The 24,518-nt window shown below is 38.9% G+C and overlaps 1 pseudogene; it reads right to left on the reverse strand.

Moving 5' to 3' along the window:
- Positions 1–13,227: 13,227 nt before the first annotated feature.
- LOC114045361 lies at positions 13,228–13,876 on the reverse strand (annotated as a pseudogene).
- Between the last annotated feature and the right edge of the window lie 10,642 nt (positions 13,877–24,518).

Consider the following 24,518-nt stretch of genomic DNA (forward strand, 5'->3'; position numbering starts at 1 on the left):
GGTATAAAAAGAGGCTTGAACTCAAAAATCAAAGGGAGAACAATTTTAAATTCAGTAGCATTGAAGCACTCACAAATGCCTGTTAACATTTGTTTGATTTGAAGCTTTATTACCTGCCTGTTAGTTGTTCAGCTAATAGGCATTTTTAAAGCTCTTGCTATGTGCCAGACACTGTACTAAGCACTAGAGATACAAAGAAAGGCAAAAACAGCCCCTAAATAAGGGAGATGCCCTGCAAACAGCTATTTACATACAGGATATAAACAGGATAAACGGGAGGAAATCTCAGAGGGATTAAATGTCCATTGCTCAGCAACTGAAGATTTTAATCTAGCTGAAGCACACATTTACAGAATAAAGATGGAATAGGGTAAAGCTTATTCAGGGGGCCATATCTGCAGTGGTGTTTGGGAGCTCTACTAGGTTGTCACTGAACCAGCGATGCTGAACAGAGCCAGGAGGGTGAGTATAGGAAAGATGCTGGGCTAGAAGTGAAACATCAGCTCTGATCCTTAATTCTTCCAAAATCTTGACTGAGAATCCCTTGTTCATAGGATTGAGAGTTGGAAGGGAGCTACTGTAGGGATCATCTGGTCTAAGGAAATTGATGAGAGGGGAAGTGACTTATAGAAAGTCACCTAAGCTCTACATGGAATAACCTGGATTTGGATTCAGATAAATGAGTCTTTCCATGACACCTCATCGCCTAATATAATATAGTCCAAACAATAGTGCAGGATTCAGTAGACTCGGAGTCAGGGAGTCCTGGGTTCTAATCCTATTGCAAACACTTCCTCACTGTGGAACTCTGGGCGGTCACTTAATGTCATAAGCCTCAGTTTCCTAATCTGTAAAATGAGCGACTTGGACCAGATGACTTCTAAGGCCCTTTGAAGTCCTAAATCTGAGATCTTTTGAACTCTCTAATCCGTTTGAATGACTCACCCAGGAAATCCATTGGCTCTAATGAAGGAAGGGGAAAAAAGGACTTGCATGATTGAATTAATTTTGCTCCCTCCCTTTCCCTGTCTCTGTCTCTCCGTCTCTTTCTGTCTGTCTCTCTCCCTTCATTTTCTCTCTCTCTTTCTCAGTCTCTCCGTATCTGTCTCTCTCTGTCTCTGTCTCTCTAGCTGACCAAGTTTCCAATTACTCTTCCTATCCTCCAACTCTGCGGGCCGGCTGCCCGTTTTGATGTCTGCTCATTATATTGCAGAGAGTATCTGTTCCTTGAGATAACTTATTATTTCCTTAGTACTTGTAGATATTGGCTCAAATGAGATTCTCTGGTGAAACTCTCTTCAGTTGCCTGAGGCCTTAACCTTTGTCATTCCTATGTTTTTAAAAAAAGGAGAGTCAGTTACAGACTCCCTATAGGAGGGACTCAGAATAGCCATACTCCTGGGACCCAGGACAGGTCCTCATTGCCGTGGTGCTAACATTTTAACGTGAAGCTTTCTGACAGCACACTAGCCAGGCCTTGATTATCCTGGTCTGCATCAAAACAAGCATCCAACTCTCTTCAACAAACAGAGGCACGTCAACACACACTTCAACGAGCCGAAGGCAGGCAGATGCAGAAGGGCCTCCGTAGGACAGATGTGTGAGGGGCTCCACTTCTGAGTGGAGCAAGCTGTCTCTCCAGGTCAGGGGAGAGAGATACAGACAGAGAGACAGAGAGAAGCAGAAACAGACAGAAACAGAGGGACATAGAGTCACAGAGACAGACAGAGATAGAGAGACAACTACAGAGAGGCAAAGACTGAGAAAGAGAGAGAGGAAAAAAGAGAAAGAGACAGAAAGAGATGAGGAGACAGAGAGATACACAGAGTGAGACATAGACAGATGGGAGAATCATACAGAGAGACAGAAACAGAGAAATAGAGACAGAGACAGAGACCTAGAGATAGAGACAGGTAGAGACAGAAATGCAGTGAGAAACTCTAGAGACACACACACACAGACACAGAGAGAAAGAGAAAGAGAGAGAGAGAGAGAGAGAGAGACAGAGAGAGAGAGAGAGGGAGAGAACAGAGATACAATGAGAAACGTAGGCAGAGACAGACACAGGCACACACAGAGACAGAGAGAGACAGATGCAAATGGAGGCAGAGGAGAAGATACATAGATACTCCAGACTGCAGAAATCAGTCTTTGTGCTTGCAAGAACTCAAATACAAACTGATCTTGTGTGTTTCATATATTCTTTACAGTCTTTTACTGGCTCAGTGCTGGCAGCAAGGCATTGTGGTGCAAGAGTAAGAGAAAGGTCTGGTTTGAAGTCTGAGGGCTGACACTTAAGTGATTGATCTTAATTCATCAAATGCTACTTAAGACCAGCTTTGCGCCAGATGCTGGGGATGCTCAGGCCCTTCTCTCTGGGGGCGCCATGGATACCTTAGCCTCCTCATCTGCAAGGAGAAGAACATGAACATTCCTTACTCCCGGAGGTTCTTGTGAGCAAAATGCTGAATAATGTGACCCTTAATCTCATTATTATTATTATTATTATTATTATTATTGAAAAGTTGGGTCACTTTATGTAATATGCAGCCCAAATCCCTTTTAGTATGTTTGTAGCTGGTTCAGAAAGGGTATAATAATGGTAGGTGCATGTATATATATATATGTATATACACACGCACACACACACACACACATACATATACATATACACATACACATACATATACATATACATATACAAATTTATCCCTTCCACATCACAATTTTCCCCATCACAGTTTTGATATATTGTGGGTTGGCCAAAGAAATGACTGTAAATGAGAATTTTGGGGGAGTTTTGTGGAAGTTGCAGATGACACAAAAAGGCCAGCAGACAACACAGAAAAAAATTTAGAAACTCAGAAATGCTTAATCCAAATTTTACAACAAGGTACTGTAAACACCCTGTAAAAGAAAAAAAAATTAAGACTTCTTATCTGATACGAAGGGAGGGCCAAAACACTTTATATGGATTTTCTAGATCGTGGGGTCACTGTAGCCCTAACCCACATGATGTGGAAGGGATAATGTACATAAATATGCACATATGTATGTATAAACATACATATCATCTTCTATAAATGGAGATGATAATGGGAATAAGATTACTTGCCCTCCTTCAGGCCATTGTTGTCTCCTACCTTGATTATTGCAATAGCCTCCTAATTTGTCTCTCTGCCTTAAGCCCCTGTCCTCTCCCCTTTCCCTACTCCAACCCATTCCCCATAGAGCAGCCAAAGGACCATCCCCAAATCACAGGACTAACCATGTCATTCCTTTCCTCAACAAATTAGTGGCTCTCTATTACCTCTAGAATCAAATTGTTTGGCATTTATTTGATGCCCTTCATAAATCAGTTCCAACCTACCTTTCCAGGCCTATTATGTATTTTTCTCCTTCACACACGTGGTTTAGAATCTACTCAAACTGGTCTTCAAATTGTTACTCACACATAACGCTCCATCCCTCATCACCATGACTATCGTCCTCTGTGCTAGAAATGTAGCTCTTTCTCACTTCCAGAGTCTTCTTCAAAGTTCTGCTGAAGAGCTGCTACCTACATGAGGCCTTTCCTGATTTCCCCAGTTACTAGTGCCTTTTCTTCCCCCTCCAAATTATATTGTATTTGTTGGTGTGTATTTTGTTTTCATTGATATTTTCTATTTGTTACATCACCATGTCCCATGTATCTTTCCCCCTCTCCCACCTGAGAACCATTCCATGTGACAAGTAGTATTTTGGAGGAGGAAGTAATAAGTCAGAACCATCAATCAATATATTGATAAGGTCCAAAAATATGTGCAATGTGTAATACTTCCTGCCTTCGTGAAGGGGCAGCTTAGAGGTGTTCTTTCATATCTCTTCATTTGAATCCTGCTTGATCTTTATAATTTTGTTACATTTGATTTTTTTTTTTTTGGTGTGTTGTTGGTCTTTCCATTTATGTTGGTGAAGTTTTTGTATTCATGGTTTTCTTGACTCTGCTAACTTTACTCTGCACTAGTTCATAAAGATCTTTTTATGTTTCTCTGTCTTCATTACGCCCATCATTTCCTACAGCACAGGAATATTCCATTACATTAATGTATCATAAATTGTTCAGCTATTCCCCAATTTGTTTCCAGTTTTTACCCATCACAAAAAAGTGAGGCTATAAATGTTTTGGACTTTTATGAGTGTGCTCGTTGCGCCGTGCACTCTCCTCCTATAAGGAGCAGGCTGCCAGGGTCATACTTACCAGTCTTTGGTAACCACCCAGATAAACACAGAGACGAGCCAATCAGGAGGTGCAAACACTCGAGCTTTATTCAGAAGCCTTCACAGCAAGGCCAAGCAGGAAAGCCAGAGCAAGAGAGCAGGAGCAAGAGAGAGCGAGCTCCGACCCCTACCGCCCCTATATACCTTCCTAGCCCCTCCTCCTCAGCCCACCTACTAGTCATTGATAGTAGGATCAGATACCGGAAGGGGATGTCTGGGGTTAGCGCTGCACCAAGGGAGAGGACATGACACAGGAGGCTAGGCCTGGATACAGGAAGGAGATGTCTGGGGTTAGCACTGCTCCTAGGGAGAGGACTAGGCAAAGGAAGCTCGTTCTCTGCCGTCCCACTCCCACGTGGCACAGCCCCCTGCCTCAGGAGCACATGCTCCGGTTACTTCCCCGTATCCAGTTCCTATCCCAGTTCACCACAACTCCACATGGCATAGCCCCCTGCCTTGGGAGCGTGAGCTCCAGTTACTTCCTAATATCTTGTCCCTGCCCCAACTTGCCATAACCCCCACGTGGCACGTAGCCAACATCAGAAAATCCCTCACATATGAGGACTTTTTCTTTCTTTTCAATAGTTTCCTTGGGGTTATAAGCCTAGTAATAGAGTCTCTGATTCAAAAGGTAAGGATATTTTAATCGCTTTATTTGCATAATTCCAGATTGCTTTCCGAAATGGTGCAACCATTTCAAAGCTCCACCAATAATGTATTAGTATGCCTATCTTTTCACAACCTCTCCTATTGTCACTTTTGGTCATTTTTGCCAATTTACAGGGCGTAAAGGGGAAACTTCAGGGTTGTTTTGATTTGCATTTCTCTTATGGTGCTCTAGATAATTCTTTCATGTGGTTGTGAATATTTTGCAGTTCTTTTTTTGAGGACACTTTGTTCACATCCTTTGACCACATCTATTGTGGAATGGCTATAAGTTTTAAGTACATTTATTAATTGTTTATGTATCTTGAATAACAAACACTTATCAGAGAAATTTGATAGAAAGATTTTTTTCCCCTTTCTACTACTTCCCTTCTTCTCTTAGGTACATTACATTTGTCTGTGAAGAAGCTTTTCAGTTTCAAGTAATCAAAGTTACCTATTTTATCTTTTGTAATTGCCCATATCTCTTGTTTGGTTAAGAATGTCCTACCCATAGCTATGAAAGGTATATGATCTGTTTCTCTTTTAGTTTTAAAATTGCATGTGTATTTAGAATGTATTATGGAGTATGGTGTAAGATATTGGTCTGAAGCTAATTTTTGCCAAATTGCTTTCCAGTTTCCCAAGCAGTTTTTTAAAATGAAAATGGAGTTTTTTCCTAGGTCATTTGAGTTTTCCACTTTATTGAACAATAGTTTATCACTTCTACTATTTCCAAATCTCTCTTGTTTAATCTGTTCCATTGATCTATCTCCCTATTTTTTAGCCAAATCCAAATGGTTATTTTATAAGAGTTTGAAGTCTGGAAGTGCTATTTCCTCTTCATCCCTACTTTTTTCATCATTCCCCTTGATATTCTAGATATTTTTTCTTTGGCCCTAGCTGGATTTTGTGCTTTTTCCCTCAGGCATGGTGGAGTACTGCACTTCCCTCTCACCCCAAAATACACATGGTGCTTTCTCCTAGTGACCTGTCCCACTCCCTCTGTTCCTCAGTTTTCTGGCCCATCACAGGCAACTCAGAGCTTTGCTGCAGCATTGGGGCTATAGGTTGTGGCCCCCCAGCAGGCTTTTGCTCCTGAAGGGCTACAGCCACCTGTCTGTCACTGAGAGAAAATTTCCACAGCCTAAAGCTGGGATCTCCACAGCACTGGAAAGATGGAGGAGAGGGGACTGAGATATAGATCATGGAGATAGCTGAAGCTGTTTTGTATTTTGAGCATAATTTCTGTTTAATAGAATTTTGAGTGTTCATGGGGGTCAGAGAAAATGTCTAGTTCTCCATCTTGTTGTTCACATGACCCAGGAGATGTATTCTTAATCAAACAATGAATAGAGGAAATTATAGAAGGTAAAATAGATAACTTTGATTACATAAAACTGAAAAGCTTCTTTGCAGACAAAATATGGCATCTCAGATAGGAAGGAAAGCACTCAAATGGGAAAAAAATCTATGTATCAAATCTCTCTAAGGAATCCAAGATATTAAACAATTCACAGATATTATATGTGTATATATGCATACATATATATGTTTACACATTTTTATGATTATATAAATATATGACCAAAAGTCATTCTCTAATAGATAAGTGGACAAAGGATGTGAACAAGCAGTTTTCAAAAGAACAAACTATTAATGACCACATGAAAGGATGTTCCAAATAACTAATAATAAGAGAAATGTAAATCAAAACAATCCTGAAGTTTCACCTCACACCCTGAAAATTGGCAGAGATGACAAAAGACGAGAATAATCAATGTTAGAGGGTTTGTGGAAAGATAGGCATACTAGTCCGTTGTTGGTAGAGCTGCAAATCAATACTGCTATTTTGGAAAACAATTTGGAATTTTACAAATAAAGTCACTAAAATGTTCATATGTTTTGACCTAGAGATTCATTACCAGGCTTATACCCCAGGGAGGCCCTTGTTAAGAAGAAAGTACTCAAAAAGAGAATAAAGTACTCATAAACACCAAAATATTTGTAGCAACACTTTTTGTGGTAGCAAAGAATTGGAAACAAAGTAGTTGCTGATCACTTGGTGTATGGTTACACAAATTGTGGCATATGAATGTAATATTATATTATTGTGCTGAAAGAAATGACAAATGTGATGAATACAAAGAAGCACAGAAAAATCTACATAAATTGATACGTAGTGAGGTAAGTGGAGCCAAGAAAACAATATACACAATAACTACAATGGAGAAAGAAAAATCTTTAAAAATATAAAAAGTAAACGTTGCAAAATGATTAAAAAATAAAACCAAGTGTATACTGGCCGCACGCCGACCTTCTGCCAGCCGTACGCCGGTGCCCACTCCTTCTATAAGGAGCACACTACCAGAGTCTTACTCACACTCGAGTCTTCGGTCCTCTGCCGGATAACCACACAGAGACGAGCCATCAGGAGGCGCCAACATCACAGCTTTATTCAGAGGCCATCACAGCAAGCCATCATAGCAAGCCCAAGCAGCAAGGCCAGAGCAACAGGGCAGGAGCCAGGAGAGAGCACACATGTGATCTGACCACGCTTGTTCTAAGTACCTACCTAGCCCCTCCTCCCCAGCCCTCTTACTAGCCAATGATTGTAGGGTCAGATACCGGAAGGGGCTGTCTGAGTTTAGCACACCAAGGGGGAGGGAGTGACGTAGGAGGCTAGGACCGGATATAGGAAGGAGGCATCTGGGAATGGCGCATAGACAAGAGTACTGACCTAGGAAGTCAGGCTCACACACTGGGAGGAGGGGTCTGGGTCAGTGCTGCACAAAGGGACCCAGGAAGTCAGGAAGGTCACAAGAGGCATCTGGGGATGACGTTGTATAAAGGGAGGGGACTAAGCAAAGGGAACTCAGTCCTCTGCCATCCCACTCCCACGTGGCACCGCCCCTTGCCTCAGGAGCTCAAGCTCCAGCTACTTCCTTGTACCCAGCTTATCTCACAAGCACCGTCCATTGCCTCAGGGCTTCTCCGTATCCAGCCCATCCCAGTTCACCACGACTCTGCCTACCACAGCCCCTGCCTCGACTTCCAAAATACCCAGATCTTACCCTACCCTTGCCACAGCGCCCAACCTGGTAGCTGCCAACATCAGACAGTTCCTCACACAAGTGTGTCTTGAAAGAAGAGATTGAGAAGACACTCCCCCTCCATACCTTTGCAGAAATAGGAAGCCCAAAAGTTAAGCACATTACACAAAATTTCAGACTTTTTTGATTTATTGGTTAGTTATTGCTGATGTCCCCCCTTCATTTTTAATATTTAACAAATGCTATTTGATATGTGGAGGGGCTCTCTAGGAAGGGGAATGAGAGGGATATTGGGGGAACTATAGTGATATAAAAACAAAAATACATGAATAAAACGTTTTAAAATGAGAAAAAGCTAAACATATGGATTATCATAGAGGCAAGAGGAAGCTACTGGAGTTGGTTGAGTAGGGGTATCAGGTGGTCAGGTCTTTACTTAAGGTAAATTACTTTGGCAGCAGTGTGTTAGATGGACTTGATTGGCGAAGGCCAGTTAGGAGGCTGTAACAATAACATAGACAAGATGTGCCGAGGACATAAACTGAGGTGGTAAGCTGTGAGTGGGATGAAGGGTTGGATGAGAGAAACGTTGTGGAGGTAAAAATGGCAAAGTTTGCCAACTGATTGAACATTTGGAGTAAGGAGGGTGATTTGTGAAGAAAAAAGTCAAGGTTATGAATCTGAGAGACTGGAAGGATAATGGTGTCTTTGATAGAAAGGAGGGGATCTAGAAGGGAAAGGTCTTTTTTGGAGGGGAAGAGAATGAATTCAATTTTGGACATATTGATTTTGATATGTCTCTGGAACATCCAGTTTGAAATGTCCAAGAAGAAATTGGTGATAGGAGACTGAAGCTATGGGAAGAAGGCAGTGGTTAAGAGTGTGACACATATCTAAGGTCCACAAATGTGAGTTGGTAGTTCAGAGATGTTGAGATATAGGACAGAATAGGTAGTTATGGTTAAGAGTCATTTAGGGATACCTAAAATGGTGCTGAACTCAATCAAAAGGAGATAGTTGTGTTTATTATCTATGTGTTTATTTTTAATTGTTGGTGCTTTTTAGTTTATATACTATCACCACTCCCTTAGAGAAACCTCTTTTGAAACAAAACAATTTGTAACTTTGTTAGAAAAGTGACTAAATTATTCATGTGCATTGACTCATCAATACCATTGCTATTCATTTACTTCAAAGACAGAAGGACAGATTCCAATCTATATCAGAATATTTATAGCAGCCCTCTTTTGTGGTAGTATGAAATAGGAAACAGAGTGAATGCCCAACAACATTGTATAGTATGGAGTCAGGAAGACTGGGTTCAAATGCTACCTCATCTACCTACTTGAGTGTGACCCTAGGCAGGTCATTTAACTTCTCTGGACTTCTTTTTCTATAAAATGAGGGGGTTGGACTAAATGGCTTCTAAAGTCTTTTTTAGCTCAAAATTTATGATCCTATGATTGATTAGGGTAGCTAGGTAGTGCAATGAATAGATTGCTGAGCCTGGGATCAAGAAGACCTGAGTTCAAATCTGGCCTCAGACACTCACTAACTGTGTAACCCTGGGCAAGTCATTTAACCCTGTTTACCTCAGTTTCCTCATCTGTAAGATGAGTTGGAGAAGAAAATGGCAAAACAGTCTAGTATCTTTGCCAAGAAAACCTCAAATAGGACACGACTGAAATGACCGAACAACAACAACATGATTGTTTAGGAAATGGCTGGACAAGTTGTGCTATATGAATATGCTCATTGCAACATTGTTGTGCCAAAATAAATGATGATTATGAAGAGTTCAGAGAAAATTGGCAAGACTTGTATCAGCTGATGCAGAGAGAAGTAGATGTGACTGAAAAATGTAGATGCATCTCTGTATGTAATATATGTGTGTTTGTATACACACATGCACACATTATATAATATAAAGAAAAACAACACCAAAAAGACATCACCATTCTGATCAATGCAATGACCAATCTTGGCTCGAGAGGGCTAATAATAAAATACACCTCCTTCCCCTCACTAGAGAGGTGGATAATTACAGGTGCAGAATGTGGCGTATGCTGTCAAGACGTGGTCGGTCTGTCAGTTTGTTTTACTTAACTGCATATCTTCTTTACCAAAGGATTATATGAGGGAGGAGTATTGGTAAATGCATCACTTTCGTCATCCCCTATCCATTGTATTCTCTAGAGGAGAGGTGCTTAACTTTTCACTTCATGCTGTTTCAATAAGCTTCATTCCATTCTGTACTCTCTCTTTCTCTCCCATTAATCATTTGTCCCCAAGGTGAGGACTGGGAGTACAAGGAAGAAGTCTGGCAATTATAACTGCAGCTCTCTCTCCTAAGAAGCCCTGGATTGTGTGAATTAAAGTACCTGTTGCTCATGGAAGCCTTAGCAACCTTCCTGAAGAGGAATGAACTGTCCACCTACCTGCTCTTGGGCTCATTAGAGGTGTGTGACAGCCCCATTAAACTGTAAGACAGAAGCATCAGACAAAGAAGTAAGCCAGGGCACTCTGCCATTAAATTCAGATAAGTTAAGCCCTTTAGCACCAGGGACTGCTAAGGGTTTATTCCATGCTCTCAAAGAGATAAGCTGCCATTCACGCCTCACAAGACACTCAGATCTGGAAAGCAGCTCTGAGGAAAAGCTGTAAGATCTGAATAAGTGACTATTGCTAGGAATAAAAATTTTCCTTTCTAAATTAGTGTGGAGTCTGGGTCATTGGGGGAGATGATTTTTTTTTTTAACTTTAAAGATTGTTTATTTGGAGAAAACAAAACAAAACACAGAACTCAGGAAAAAGAAAACACCACCAAATCCCACAGCCCAAAGAATGAGGCTTTAAAACAAGACTCTATTTATAAATATAATAGGACCACTTTTATTCTCCTGATGTCAGGGGAGGGGACAAAAACTTGATTTACAGAGTGATTAATTACATTGTAATATGCTTACATGTTGTTGGCTTTGGCTCACTGAATATTTGTTTGTTTTGTTTTTTGCTTTTTGGTGAGGCAATCAGGGTTAAGTGACTTTCCCAGGGTCACACAGCTAGCAAGTGTTAAGTGTCTGAGGCCAAATTTGAATTCAAGTCCTCCTGATTCCAGATCTGGTGCTCTATCCCCTGTGCCACCTAGCTGCCCCCGAATATTTGAATCTATATATTAATAAATAATAATGACAACAATAATAATAGCTTACATTTACACAGTACCTGAAGGCTTTTTAAGAGCTTTTCCTCATTTGATCCTTCTAACTTCCCTGGGGGGAGGGTAGGTGCTATCATCATTCCCATTTTACAGATAAGGAAATTGAGACTCAGAAAAGTTAAGTGACTTATCCAGGGTCAAACACCTATTCGATTATCTGAAGTGTTATTTGAATAAAAACCTTCCTGACTCGAGGTCTGGCAATTTAGTCACAATGCAATACTGCTTCTCAAAATACATAAAGAACATGTAGTGAGTGAAAGATGAATGACTGAAGAAAACAAAGATTTGATCTTCCAAGAATATAGATTTATTAATCAATGTACGCCAATTGCCTAATAAAGTGGGACCAGATCTCCTCAGTGTAAGCCTGGATCCCAAAAAGAGGAGGAGATAGACTTTTACACATTAAAAACAATTAATTAAAGAAGACAATTAATTAAAAGGAAACAGTACAATATTAGGTAATCTGATTTCTAATTGGATGCAAGATGAGTGACTTTCCAAGTTGGGAGGAGGAGAATGAACAGGTATAATTCTCTGAATTCAGAAAAGAGGTGTTCCACTCCCCAAGTATCTGTTAACAATCAAAAGAACACTGAAACAATAATTTGTTGGTCAGTATGGGGCCATTTTTTAGATAAGATATATGGGTTGCTTGAGATGTATAATTGTGAGAAAACTCCTTTCATCAGTTTTCAGATCTCACTGAGTTTCTGGTCAGTTTAACTTAGTTCCTTGGTTAAGGGTCTCTAAGCAACAGCTAGAGATGGTCCTCATTCCCAGCCATGCAGGGCTGGGTTCAAACAATGCAATTTCTCCCCATTTCCCACTATTAAATAAAGTTTTCTCACAAGACAGAAGTTGGACTAGACCCATAATTAAATAGAAAGAGAACTGGTTAACTCCAGAATTGTGTCACAAGATGGAGTCAGTATGGTTCACTCAATCCCCACTACCACTTGTTCTAATCACAGTTCCCTTATAGAAGGGAATTCGGCTGCATTACCTGCAAATAAAGGGATTTTTGGTGGCAAAGGCAGCCTTCAGAGTAGCTGGGGTAAACTTGTTAAACTACTGATCAACTTACAGATCACTTTTAAATTATAATAGCAATCTCCAATTCTGTTGTGCTTTCGTTATTTCTATATTCCTGATTGTCTTTCCCATGATGAACTCATAAAATATGGAGTGCAGGTAGTATTAGTCCCATTTTACAAATGAGGCACCAAGAGGTGAAGTGACATCCCAGGGTCACACAACATAAAAAACTGCATTTGAAAAACTATTAATATACAAATACATACATATGTATATACATATATGTGTACACACACATATATATTTTTATATATATATATATATATATATATGTTCATACACATATGTATTTCAGGGCCCTCTAAAGAAATCATGGCCATTAAGAACAAAATTTTGAGTCGTGAAAAAAAGCCCAACTTTAAACATCTCTAGTAAGATGCAGTTAGGAAACTGGTGTCAGATCCCATACACAGTTACTTGAAAATCACCTTTAAAATGTGAAGTTTTTTTGTTTTTTTTTGTTTTTTGTTTTTTTCTTTTAAGGAAAAAGGCAGCATTCAATTGATCATCAGATCTACTATTCAATGACTTGATTATGGCTCCCAAATATCATGTGTATGCCCAGACAGCAGAAGATCGTTGACTACATGAGAAGGAGGTCTCGGAGACAGCCCGATGAATACCGCACCACTTGGGAAGCAACAAGCACTCCCAGCATGCTTCCCTTCCTCCTTCCCCACTCACACTCGAAGCACTCAAGGGGCCATGCAAACGGATTGTGACAGTAATAGAGAAACGTCACCGTATCATAGAATTATACACCCACTGTCCCCAGTCTGTCAGAATCTCTTCAGAGTTAAACGGGACATGACCACAAAATTATCTCAATGCAATTTGGTTTAAATGCCAGCGTCTTCAAAAACCTTTCTGCCATTTCAGTTACAAATCATTGAAGATCCTTTTTACAAAGAAAATTTCGACTCCCTTGTAATCATCTACTTTATATGAAGAAAAAAGGCATTGTTACAATGGCTCAAAACGTTTCTTCTCGGATTATGGGACGACGGGGTCAGTTCAGATTCTAACTAGCAAATGTCTTCCCCGTGTCTTCCTTTTTATTTCCTCTTTCCCTGTGTGAGTGGCTTATATCTGTATTTTATCATAGGCTTTTTATTTGCTTCTTCATGGTGATACAGAAAAGCATGACAAAGCACATCACAAAGATCAGCCAGAACCCTGTGATGTTGAAAACCATCCAAAAAAACCCTACAGATCATAGCAACAAGAATGCATTTAATGACAGAATACCAAAATTTATATTCTGGAATCTTTCAAATGAAAGGATAAAATTCCTCATTTTGTTTTGTTGGTAAGGAAAGTCCTTCATCTGAGACTTCCATTAAGGAGAGATCTACTTTTGGAGAAAGGAAAGCCATGAAAGATTGAAGTGATAGATTCCTAAGGTGTATGTCATGATGTACCAACCCTGTAATAGATAAACTCTAATGATGTAGATGAAACTCAGTCCCAAAGTTACAACCCATTGCACAGCTTTATAAGGAGTAGATTTGTCTAACCAGGACTGGTAAATCTGTCCAAGTCTTGCGAACAATCTGCACACCACAGAAAGCTTCCCAGGAACAGAATTGCCTTTCATTCTGTTGCTCGCTGAGCCTCGGGGGGCTAGGCCATGGACTCCCCTCAGGGCCATGGGAAGCAGGAGGTAGAAGAGCAGCCCTGCCGCCACCCAGTTCGGTTCTGTTCGCTGGCTTTGGGTCACTTCTGTTCCCTAGCTGCTCCTCCCTGGCATCCAAGATGGTACCCCGCAGGAGGCGGAGACTTTTGAACCTCTTGGAGATAGAGCAAATACTGTTACCCACATCTTCTAGGGGATGAAAATGAGTCTCAGAAGGGTGAAGTTGATGTGGTCCAGGAACACGCAATTCACATGTCTATAGTACTTTAAGGTTTTCAGAGCATTTTTTATACAACAACCCTGTAAGGAGATATGACACAAGTATTATCACCCCCACTTTAAAGAGGAAAAAACGAATGCCTAGAAAAATGAAGAAACACTCCCTTAGTCACTTTAGCATCAGAGCTAGGATTTGATGCCAGAATTTCTGACTTGAAGTCCAGGACACTTTCCATTGGGCCAGAGATTTGTCATATGAATTAACCCTTTCTGTTATTTGAACAATCTCTCTGTTCAAATTTGGGAAGAGCAGTATGTGACCACTTACTGTGAAAGGGGCAAGCAGGGGCAGATCACACTCTGTGGTCCGTTACTTAAAATTTGTATCCAGGTGATACTTATTTAAAATGACCAACACAGGTAGACTAGAAGGAAAAAAGAAGGTGAGGAAGTGTCCTCAGAGGAAGCATACAGCTTGAAAGATATCTGTGGAATAGGATCAGGGATTGTTGTTTCCAGTCAAGTGGCCCTAATCTTGGTTCTTCCTGCCCCCTCCCCGCTCCCCCCTCCCCCCTGCATCAAAGGCTCATTTTATGGTTGTGGGCTTCAGGGTTGTTGTAATTGGAGGTGGTTTTTGTTTGTTTGTTCTTGTTTTAGCACAATCTTCTAATGCTTTTGCTTTATTCTTCTTCCTCAGCTTTGATTCTCTGGTCCTCCATTCAGAATCACAAGTCATAGTGTGGTGGGACACTGGACTTAAGTCAGAAGACCTACCTACATTTAAAAAAAATTATCTCAATTACATGTAAACAAAAATTTTTAATATTTGTTTTAAAAAAATTTGAGTTTCAAATTCTCTCCCTCCTTCCTCTCCCCCCCGTTGAAAAGACAAGCAATATGATACAGATTATACCTGTATAGTCATGCAAAACTTCCACATTACCCATTCGCAAAAGAAAACACAGACTAAAAAAAAAAGAATAATAAAGAAAGTTTTTAAAAGTAGGCTTTGATCTGCATTCAGACTCCATCAGTTGGGTCAGAAATATTCTCTGTTCCAAATGGCTTATGGTTTTTTGCATAGTAATTTAAGTGAAGACATAGCTTAGGTTGGAGCCAAAGGGGCTCAATACAGAAAGACACAGAGGTCTATTCAACAGAAGGGAAGCATTTTCATTCTGCAACTTGAAATAATGTCACCACAATGGCAAAGTGATAAACTGAAGCAGGTATATATGTCAACACTTCCTCTCCCCCAACCTTTAATTATTTGGAAACATCTTCAAACAGGACAAATTAATTTAGTTGTCAGTTTGTGATCCTGGGCAAGTCACAAAACTTCTCATTGGCCTAGGTGGCTCTCTAAGTTACAGAAGTGTTGCCAGTCTGTATTGGGGAGAGAACTTTCACACCAAATAGTTCTGGCATACACACACATACACACGTGGACTCACACACACTCAAACATACACACCTACACGCACACACAAACAAACACAGAAAAGTGAGCTTGGGTGAACAGTAATCAATGTCTCTATCCTAGAATCATAAAATTTTGGAAAGGCCTTAGAGGTCGTCTTATTTAATATTCCATTCAAAATATGAATGTAGAAGTTATGAAGAGTGAAAAAATGGAGCCCTTTCTGTATCATTTGTAAGCTACTTTTGTGACTGTTCTCTCCTCTTTACAAGCCCAGAAAGCTGCATACCACAAAGGGTTCCTTGAAGGAGGTTTACCATATCAGAGCAATAGATAGCCTAAGTGTGTTTTGATCCAGCTGTTGCTTAGCACCCAACATGTCTTTGTTCAATCAAAGTCTGTCTATCCCTAGGGTCACTAAATGCCTCACACAAAAAAGAAGAGATGGGGCTGGTAGAGTTTGGGGCAATGTCATTACCGAAAATCCATTTGTAGACTTAGCCCTATTATTCTGAAGAATTTCAGAAAGAATTTCTTTCTGAAAATGAATATTTAGCACAGGACAATCCCCCAGAAAATTACATATACTCTTACCTAGATTCTATATATGTGCATGTGTGTGTGTATGTGCATGTGTATGTGTGTGTATGTAGACCTGCCTCTGATACATACTGGCTATATGAATCTGGGCAAGTCACTTAAAATCTCAGTATCCTAAGACAACTCTCTAAGACTATGTAAATTCCTGAGCAGGTACCAATCTGCCTTGGAAGAAGACATTTTCTCATTGGGAATCCCCTAAATCAATGAAGTCACAATTCTGTTAAAATGTATGTATATGTGCATGTATATGTATTTGTGTATATGTGTGAATGTGGATAGGATATATAGGGTATTTGGCATATATACACACACACATATGATATATATGTATATGGTTTCTGTGTGTATAAATGTATATTATATATATGTGTATGCACATGTATTGATATATCATAGAGGGTAGAAATTTTGCTCAAGTGCTCCTCACAAATGAATAGACTATAAGTGATTCAAGAAGATAAAGTGACTTTCCAGTTGTTACATCCAATATTGGATTTAAACTTGTTTGGGTGCAGTTTCAGTAGTATCAGATTCGAGGAGACCAAAACCACCTACCCAGTCTTTCACATTTCTTTCAAAATAATTAATGGTTTCCCCACTGGGGCTGAGTGTATTCAGGACACAATTGTTAATTCCCCTGGGAATTTTGTGGGTTTAGGATTGATAACGGTCCTTCAATGGAATTCTCATTAAGGATAGCTACAAAATTCTTTAAATAGTCAACTAGACAGCTAAAGGGAGATAGGCCAGCCAATCATGGAGCAAAGTTGGAAATTTTTGTTAAGAGATTTCCGTCAGTCATCTTGCTTCTGTCAATGTCACCAGGGTTGTTATCCATTGACTTATCAAAGACGCAACACTCAAATGAATCCCTGAATGATGATGGGGAGAATTCCAAAGAAACTATGTATTCTCAAAGCTGCCTTCTGATCTATAGAATGGTCACCCACAGACATAGGCAAACATTCATTAAATGCTTGATGAAGAGAATATTTCCAGGAAAATCTGAAAAGAAAGGCACTTTCATTTAATTAAAACAAAAGAATCTATAATCTTGTTCAGAATTCTTGGTGCATCTTTCATGGAAGGATACAAATTACCTTAATAAAGAATTGTAATAATTAAGCAACATTTTACATGGTGTCCCTAGAGGTAATGAGAAAAATATTAGTAAATTCAGAAGTAAAAGTATTCTTTTGCCTTTTTGTTAAAGCAACAGAAAGGGTCACTTCAGAGGTAAGCAATAGCATGACATTTCACTGAACACTGATCTACTCTGAACTTGTATATATACCTATGCCTTGCATAAAAGAGAAGTTAGAGCATATTATTATCAATAATAGCTAATGAGTATTTATATAGGGATGGGCAGCTAGGTGGCACACTGGATAGGGTGCTGGGCCTGGTGTCAGGAAGACTCATCTTCATGAATTAAAATATGGCCTTAGATACTTACTAGCTGTGTGACTCTGGGCAAGTCACTTAACCACTGTTTATCTCAGCTTCCTCAGCTGTAAAGTAGGGATAATAGCACTTATCTTGCACAATGTAGGCGTTTATAAATGCTTATTCCATTCTCCTTCCTCCCACTTTGCTAGGTTTCGGAGATACAAAGACAAAAATGAAACGGACCCTGCTTTCAGGGACACAAGAGATACACATAAGTAAATAACAAGTATGCCACAATAATCCAAAGATCAGCTGACCTCACCAATGTGGCTAATTCCCTCTAATGATGCAGATTGTAATCCACCTGTGGCTATTCATCCTTTGCACTCACCCAACTGCCCTCTTCATGTTTTCTTTACACCATTGGGATACCAAAGGAGATTGCTGGACATCCATCAGCCATTCGAAGCTCGAGCTACATGACTGAGACAATCTTTTGACTCATCTTTTTCTGATCTTCTGCTTCTCTCGTGATACTCTTTAAACGCTTCTCCTACATAATTCTTTGATTGGGATATGTAGCACCTGATCGCCCTCTGAAATGGTGGTGTTCCATGCCTTACTGCCTCATACTACCATTAGAAGAAGATTGGTGTTAAAAATGTGGACATTTGTTTCAGGGAGAAGTTTGGCATCATTAAAGAACTTTGCTATTTCCCAAAGGCAAAATGGCGTGCCACCTTTCTCCTGTTCAATACTGGGCCTGCTCATTGTCTCATTCTCCTGCTCAGGCAGGTAGGCAGTGAGGTGGTCATCCCCCACTCATCCCCCTTTCCCAGTCCCTGACCCCATTGCTCTCCCCCCCCAACATCTGACCTTGACTAGATTAATCAGATTGAGCTGGTTTCTCTCACCTTTAGTTAGATCTTTGTCATGTAAATGCTGAATTTCCTGCTATACATGTATGTTTCATTGTTCCTTTACATCGTGTTTTTAATTTTTGTACCATTACTAAATAAAATAAAACCATTTAAAATATTATTTATTTCATCTTTCATCATTTTAATAATTGTGCATACTTCTTAGTGGACGTAATATATTAGTACACTTTTTCATGTATATGATTTATAAAAATACGTTGTATATACATGCTAAATTTTATATATGTGCATGGGTTTTCAAATGAAAACATTTGTTTTGGTTTCTTATTTTTTGTGTGTATTTTTTTTTAATTTATTGATCAGGGTGCACATTTTTAAAAGTTTGGAGACCTCTTGTCTGAATGATGGGTATTCTTCAACCACTTCGTCTACTTGCTTTTTCCTGAGTAAAGAGTTAGGCCAAACTCTTTTTTTTTTTTTTTTGAAGCAATTGAGTTAAGTGACTTGCCCAGAGTCACACAGCTAGTTAAGTGTTATGTGTCTGAGGCTGGATTTGAACTCGGGTCCTCCTAACTCCAGGGCTGGTGCTCTATGCACTATGCCACCTAGCTATCCCTAGGCCAAACTCTTTTAAACAATTATAGATCTCAGTTAGGAAGCTCTAAAATGTTCTGGAGCTTTATGCAATCAGCTCAACAATATCATCTATAAATAGGAACATCTGGAAGAATTCACACTTACAGAGAAATGTAAACAATGTAAAAAACAAAAGATTACAATAAAATTTTATTTTAAAAATTGTGGTAAAAGATGATGGAAAGTCTGGAATAGTCTTCATCGGGTTATTTTGAAGAAAATATTTTGTAAGTTGCAAATGTTTATAAATATGAGACAGTTAGGTGTCATAGAGGTTCACGAGATCTGGAGTTAGGAAGAACACCTCAGACTTTTACTAGGTGTGTGACCCCAGGCAAGTCACTTAACCTCTGTCTTCCTCAGTTTCCTTATCTGTAAAATGGGGATAATAACAGCACCTACCTCTTAGAGTTGCTGTGAGGATAAAATGAGATAATAATCACGAAGTACCTTAAATATAAAGCATCATATAAATACTAGCTATTATTATTATTATTTTAGAGCACTGGGCCTAGAATCAGGAAGACCTGAGTTCAAATCTTGCCTTAATCATTTACTAGCTGCTTGACCCTAAGCAAGTCATTTAAACTCTGCCTGCATCAATTGCCTTATACGTAAAGTAGGGATTATAATAACACAATCTCCCTGCATTTTGAATTTTAAATGATATAAAATATTTATGAAGTGCTTTGCAAGCTTTAAGGTGCTATATAAATACTATATATTATTAAATGAGTTACTAACATTACCACTCTTTTCATCACTAGAATCTCAGGCCTGGCATTTATTAAAGAGAAAATTAGCATCACTTTTGAAGAAATGATTAATAAACTAAGTCAGTCTGTAATTTTGAGGCAGTGAAAGATCATCCTTTTTGAAGATGGGGTAGAACATATTTTGTGCCCTTCCTAAAGGAAGAGGTAAGTATTATGCAGAGAAATTCCTTGGTGGGCTTAGCCCCTTGGGTTGGAGGGACCTGAATGTCATCAACCTTCTAGCACTGTGTATATATATATATATATATATATATATATATATATAATGTGACAACATTATTAAGCTCCAAGTCTAAAGGAAATTAGGTCAGAGCAAAAACAGATCAAGTAATGGATGGTTAGAGTTGTAACAGGATCTCTGGATATAGCATTTAAAGCTAAAAGGGACTTTAGAGAGCACCTTGTCTAACTCTCTCATTTTAAAAAGAAGAAAAATGAAGCTCAAGTAAAGTTGAGTTGTCTGGGGTCACACAGTTAGTGAGTGGCAGATCCAGGATTTGAACCCTGGTCTTCTGCTTCCAAATCTGTTGCTCTTAAGACTGAAAATATACTTCAAAGAACTGTATTGACAATTTGAACTGGCTAAACTTTTATAAACTGTAGTCATAATTTTAAAATCACCATCTGTTGAGTGGTGTTTCAAATAAAAAAAATCATTTAAACAACAATTTAAAATCACTCTGTACAGTACTTTCTGTACAATAAAGTCTTATTTTATGCTAAAGTCTGCCTTTGGTGCCTCATAGTGGTGTGGAAGCCACTCTGGGTTCCTGAAGACTTTCCTAGTGGAGGACCTACCTTTGGTAGATGTAACTGATGTTGGCTTTGTGTTTAGGCCCTGTGACGGATGATATTCCGGGCCAGGCCTGTCACCTAGTAGTTTATGTTCCATATGGAGTCTAAATGAGACATTTGTAGGTCATCAAATAGTTAATAAAAGGAGTTATACTTGGCCATAGAAGGAGAAAGATATTCAACAAGAATAGACATTGGGAATCTTACTGTGCTGTAAGAAATGATGAGCAGGTTAATTTTACAAAAACATGGAAAGACTTGTGTGAAATAATGAAAAGCAAAATGAGAAGAACCAAGAGAATGGTGCATACAGTAACAGCAATATTGTTTGAAGAACAACTGTGAACGGCCAATATTGTAAATACTCAAATAAACTACAAAGGACCTATGAAGGAAGATGATAACCACCTTCAGAGAAAGAATTGATAAGTAGAAGTATACATGGTATGGTTTTACACATATTTATATATCTGTGTCAAATGATGACCTTCTCTAGTGTGGGACAGGGAGGAAGGGAGGGAGGGAGGGAGACAATTTGGAACCTAAAATGTAAGAAAAAAATAAATTAAAAAAAAGGATATTCATTGAGGACACATCTAGTTGATTCTGCTTAGCAAAGCTTCCCTGCCTCTGAGTTGTTCCTTGTGGTCTGCCAACCAAGCATCAGAGCAAGGCTTGAGCTTTTTGGTGCTGTTTTATATTAGGAGATCAGGAAGTGATAGTAACAGCCTGAGCTTTCAGTCCCCTGGGTCAAGTAAGTCTAGGATAATTTCAGTATCTTTTAAGGAAAAGCTAGTCTAATTTTCATGAAGGTGGGTAAGGTCAGATATTATTCCCTCTATAAATGGTGTTGTCTGTCATCTGTGGACAAGGCTAGCTTAGTTCAGGAAAAAAAAAACTCATCCCCAGGTTGGAGTCAGGGAGATTAATTTTTTGGCTACAGAAATTCTCTTTTCCTGTCCCCTTTTCTTCCTCATCCCCCTTCTTCCCTACCCTCTTATCTCCAAGTAATTCTCAAAGACCTTCTACAAGGTCAGAGATATTTGTGATCATCATGGACTGAGGGAACTGTAGTGTTGAATCATCTGTAAAATTAATTTCAAAATATTAAGCTACATTTTTAGTGGTTTCATGATTGGTTTGTTGACATTAAAAAAAGAAACAGAATAATGGGCAAAATGGAAGACAATGATATAGCATATTTTCTATAAATGACCACCAGCTCTTGTACACTTCTTTTGTCAATCAATACATTTACTGAGCTATAAAGTATTATACTTTATGACTGAGAGAGAGTGGGGAAAGCTGCTTTACAAACACCCTCCCCTCAAAAAAACATCAGTTCAGGAATCTATCATGCAAACAGATATCTGTGCATCCATTCAGGAATGGGTAATATACCCAGTTACCTACATGATGGAGTAAGGGCAAACCAGCTGTGTCATGAAGTCATTCTTTTTTTTTAAATTTTTTAAAGTTTTATTTTTAATTTATGGAATAAAACAAAGATTTCTATAATATAACAAAAATATCATTGTATATGAAATTGCAAATCTATTATGTACAACTTACTAAAATATATAATAAAGTTATCATGTAAATTTCCTTTTTTCCCTTTTTTCCTTCCCTCCTGCCCTAGAGATGGCTATTAGACACAAATAGGTATATATACAAAATTATTTTATTCATATTTCTATTTACAAGTTCTTTCTCTGGATGCAGATAGTGTCTTTCTTCATATGTCCTTTATAGTTAATTTGGGTATTTGTAACAGTCAAAATGATTTATTCTCTCAAAGTCATTCTTAAAACATCATTGCTGTTACTGTATACAATATTCTCTTGGTTCTGTTCATTTTGCTCTTCATTATTTTGTGCAAATCTTTCCATGTTTTTCTAAAATCATTGAGCTCACCATTTAGAGCACAGTAGTATTTTATCATAATCATGTACCACAACTTGTTCAGCCATTACCTGATTGATGGGCATGCTTGCAATTTCTAGTTCTTTGCCACTACAAAGAGAGCTTCTATAAATATTTTAAAACATACAGGTTTTTTCCCCCCCTTTTTCCCTAATCATCTTTGGAAATAGATCTAGTGGCATTATTACTGGGTCAAAGGGTATATGCAGTTTAATAACTTTTGGGGCACAATTCCAGATTGCTCTCCAAACTGGTTGGATCAGTTCACAATTCCACCAATGATGAATTAGTGTCTCAATTTTTCCACATCCTCTCTAACATTTGTCACTTTTCCCTTTAATCATTTCAGCCAATCTGGTGGATATAAAATGATATCTTGAGGTAGTTTTAATTTGTGTTTTTCAAATCACTAATGATTTAGAGCATTTTCCCATATGACTATAAATTGTTTTGATTTGCCTGTTCACATCCTTTGACCATTTGTCAATTGGGAATGTCTCATATTCTTATAGATGACAAAGCTCTTCACAAATTTGAGATATGAAACCTTTATATGAAAAACTATCTATAATTTTTCCTCCTAATCTTCTGCCTTCTTCTGATCTTGGTCTGATCTTGGTTATGTTTATTTTATTTGTACAAAAACTCTTCAATTTAATGTAATTGAAATTATCTATTTTACACCAAACTTTGCTCTCTATCTCTTGTTTATTCATAAATTGTTTTCCTATTCATTTAATGTGTTCTATATTCTTCTAATTTTCTTATAACAGCTCTCCTTATATCTAGGTCATGTATCCATTTTGACCTTATTTTAGCAAATGATGTAAGATATTGGTTTATGCCCAGTTTCTGACATACTGCTTTCCAGTTTTCCCAAATAATTTTTTTTTTTACCAAATAATGAATTCTTACCCCCAGATCTTATATCTTTACACTTGTCAAATGCACTATTTGTGAATTTCCCTCCATCTTATTTTTACTCACTATTTTCCTTCTCAGCCTTTCTTTTTACCCTATCCTGGTTACCTCATCTTCTCCCCTTACCCTCCTGTTCCTTATTTTACCTACCCCTGATGAAGCTGTTCTTGAGGAGTGTCTGTTGAAGGTAGTGGAGTGACAGGGTGATGGTTGGAAAGCTATAGAATAAGATGAGGATTTACAAGAGGACACAGTGATGGGTCATCAACTTGTAAATGTGCTATGTGTATCTGGGTCACCTCTTTACAAAGGCAGAGAGAATGCTACTCTTTCAGAAGGCTATGGAAAGCTTTTGGTTTTGTCCCTTGCTGTCCACCTGGTGATAAGCGTTAGCTGGAGTGCTGGTCAACATTTCCAGCAGAACCTTAGCTAGTCTTTTCAGAGTGGTTGACATTTGGACCTCTCAATGAGAATCCTTTCAGAATAGACCATGTATGGGGAAAAATATAGAGCATGGCTGTCATTCCAGAGAAGACGGAAGTGAGGATCCCAGATTGGGAACTAATTTTAGCCATCTTGCCACATGCTCATCCCACTGTCATGCTCTCCTCTATCTCTCCTATCTCACCGAATGGTAGCTCATGTGGCAGTCAGCTCTGCATAGCATTTATAGGCATTTCCATAAGAAGGGGGGAACTTTTTGTTGTCCATTGCCGTGGTAGCTAAGGTGTCATCACATTGCCTCAGAAGGACAGCACAGGAGCAGATGTCAGCATTCTGAAGCAGCTGAGAAAGTAGCTGCCAGCATCCAGTTGGCAGTCAGAACCTTCTAGACAATGGATAAAAATGGCAGTCCTCTAGGAATGGGAATTTATCACAGGATGAGCCAAATGCTTCACACTTGGACATTTTATCATTGGATGAATATTTGACAGCGTCCTCAGAAGTATCCAGCAAAGGGAAGAAATATTTCCTGACTGAAGGCTGCCTGAATCATGTAATCAATGAAATCCAAATATGGTGCACACCAGAGGAGAATT

The sequence above is a fragment of the Vombatus ursinus genome, unplaced genomic scaffold (assembly GCF_900497805.2).
Source record: "Vombatus ursinus unplaced genomic scaffold, bare-nosed wombat genome assembly UNPS02014778.1, whole genome shotgun sequence".
NCBI classification, from domain to species: Eukaryota; Metazoa; Chordata; class Mammalia; order Diprotodontia; family Vombatidae; genus Vombatus; species Vombatus ursinus.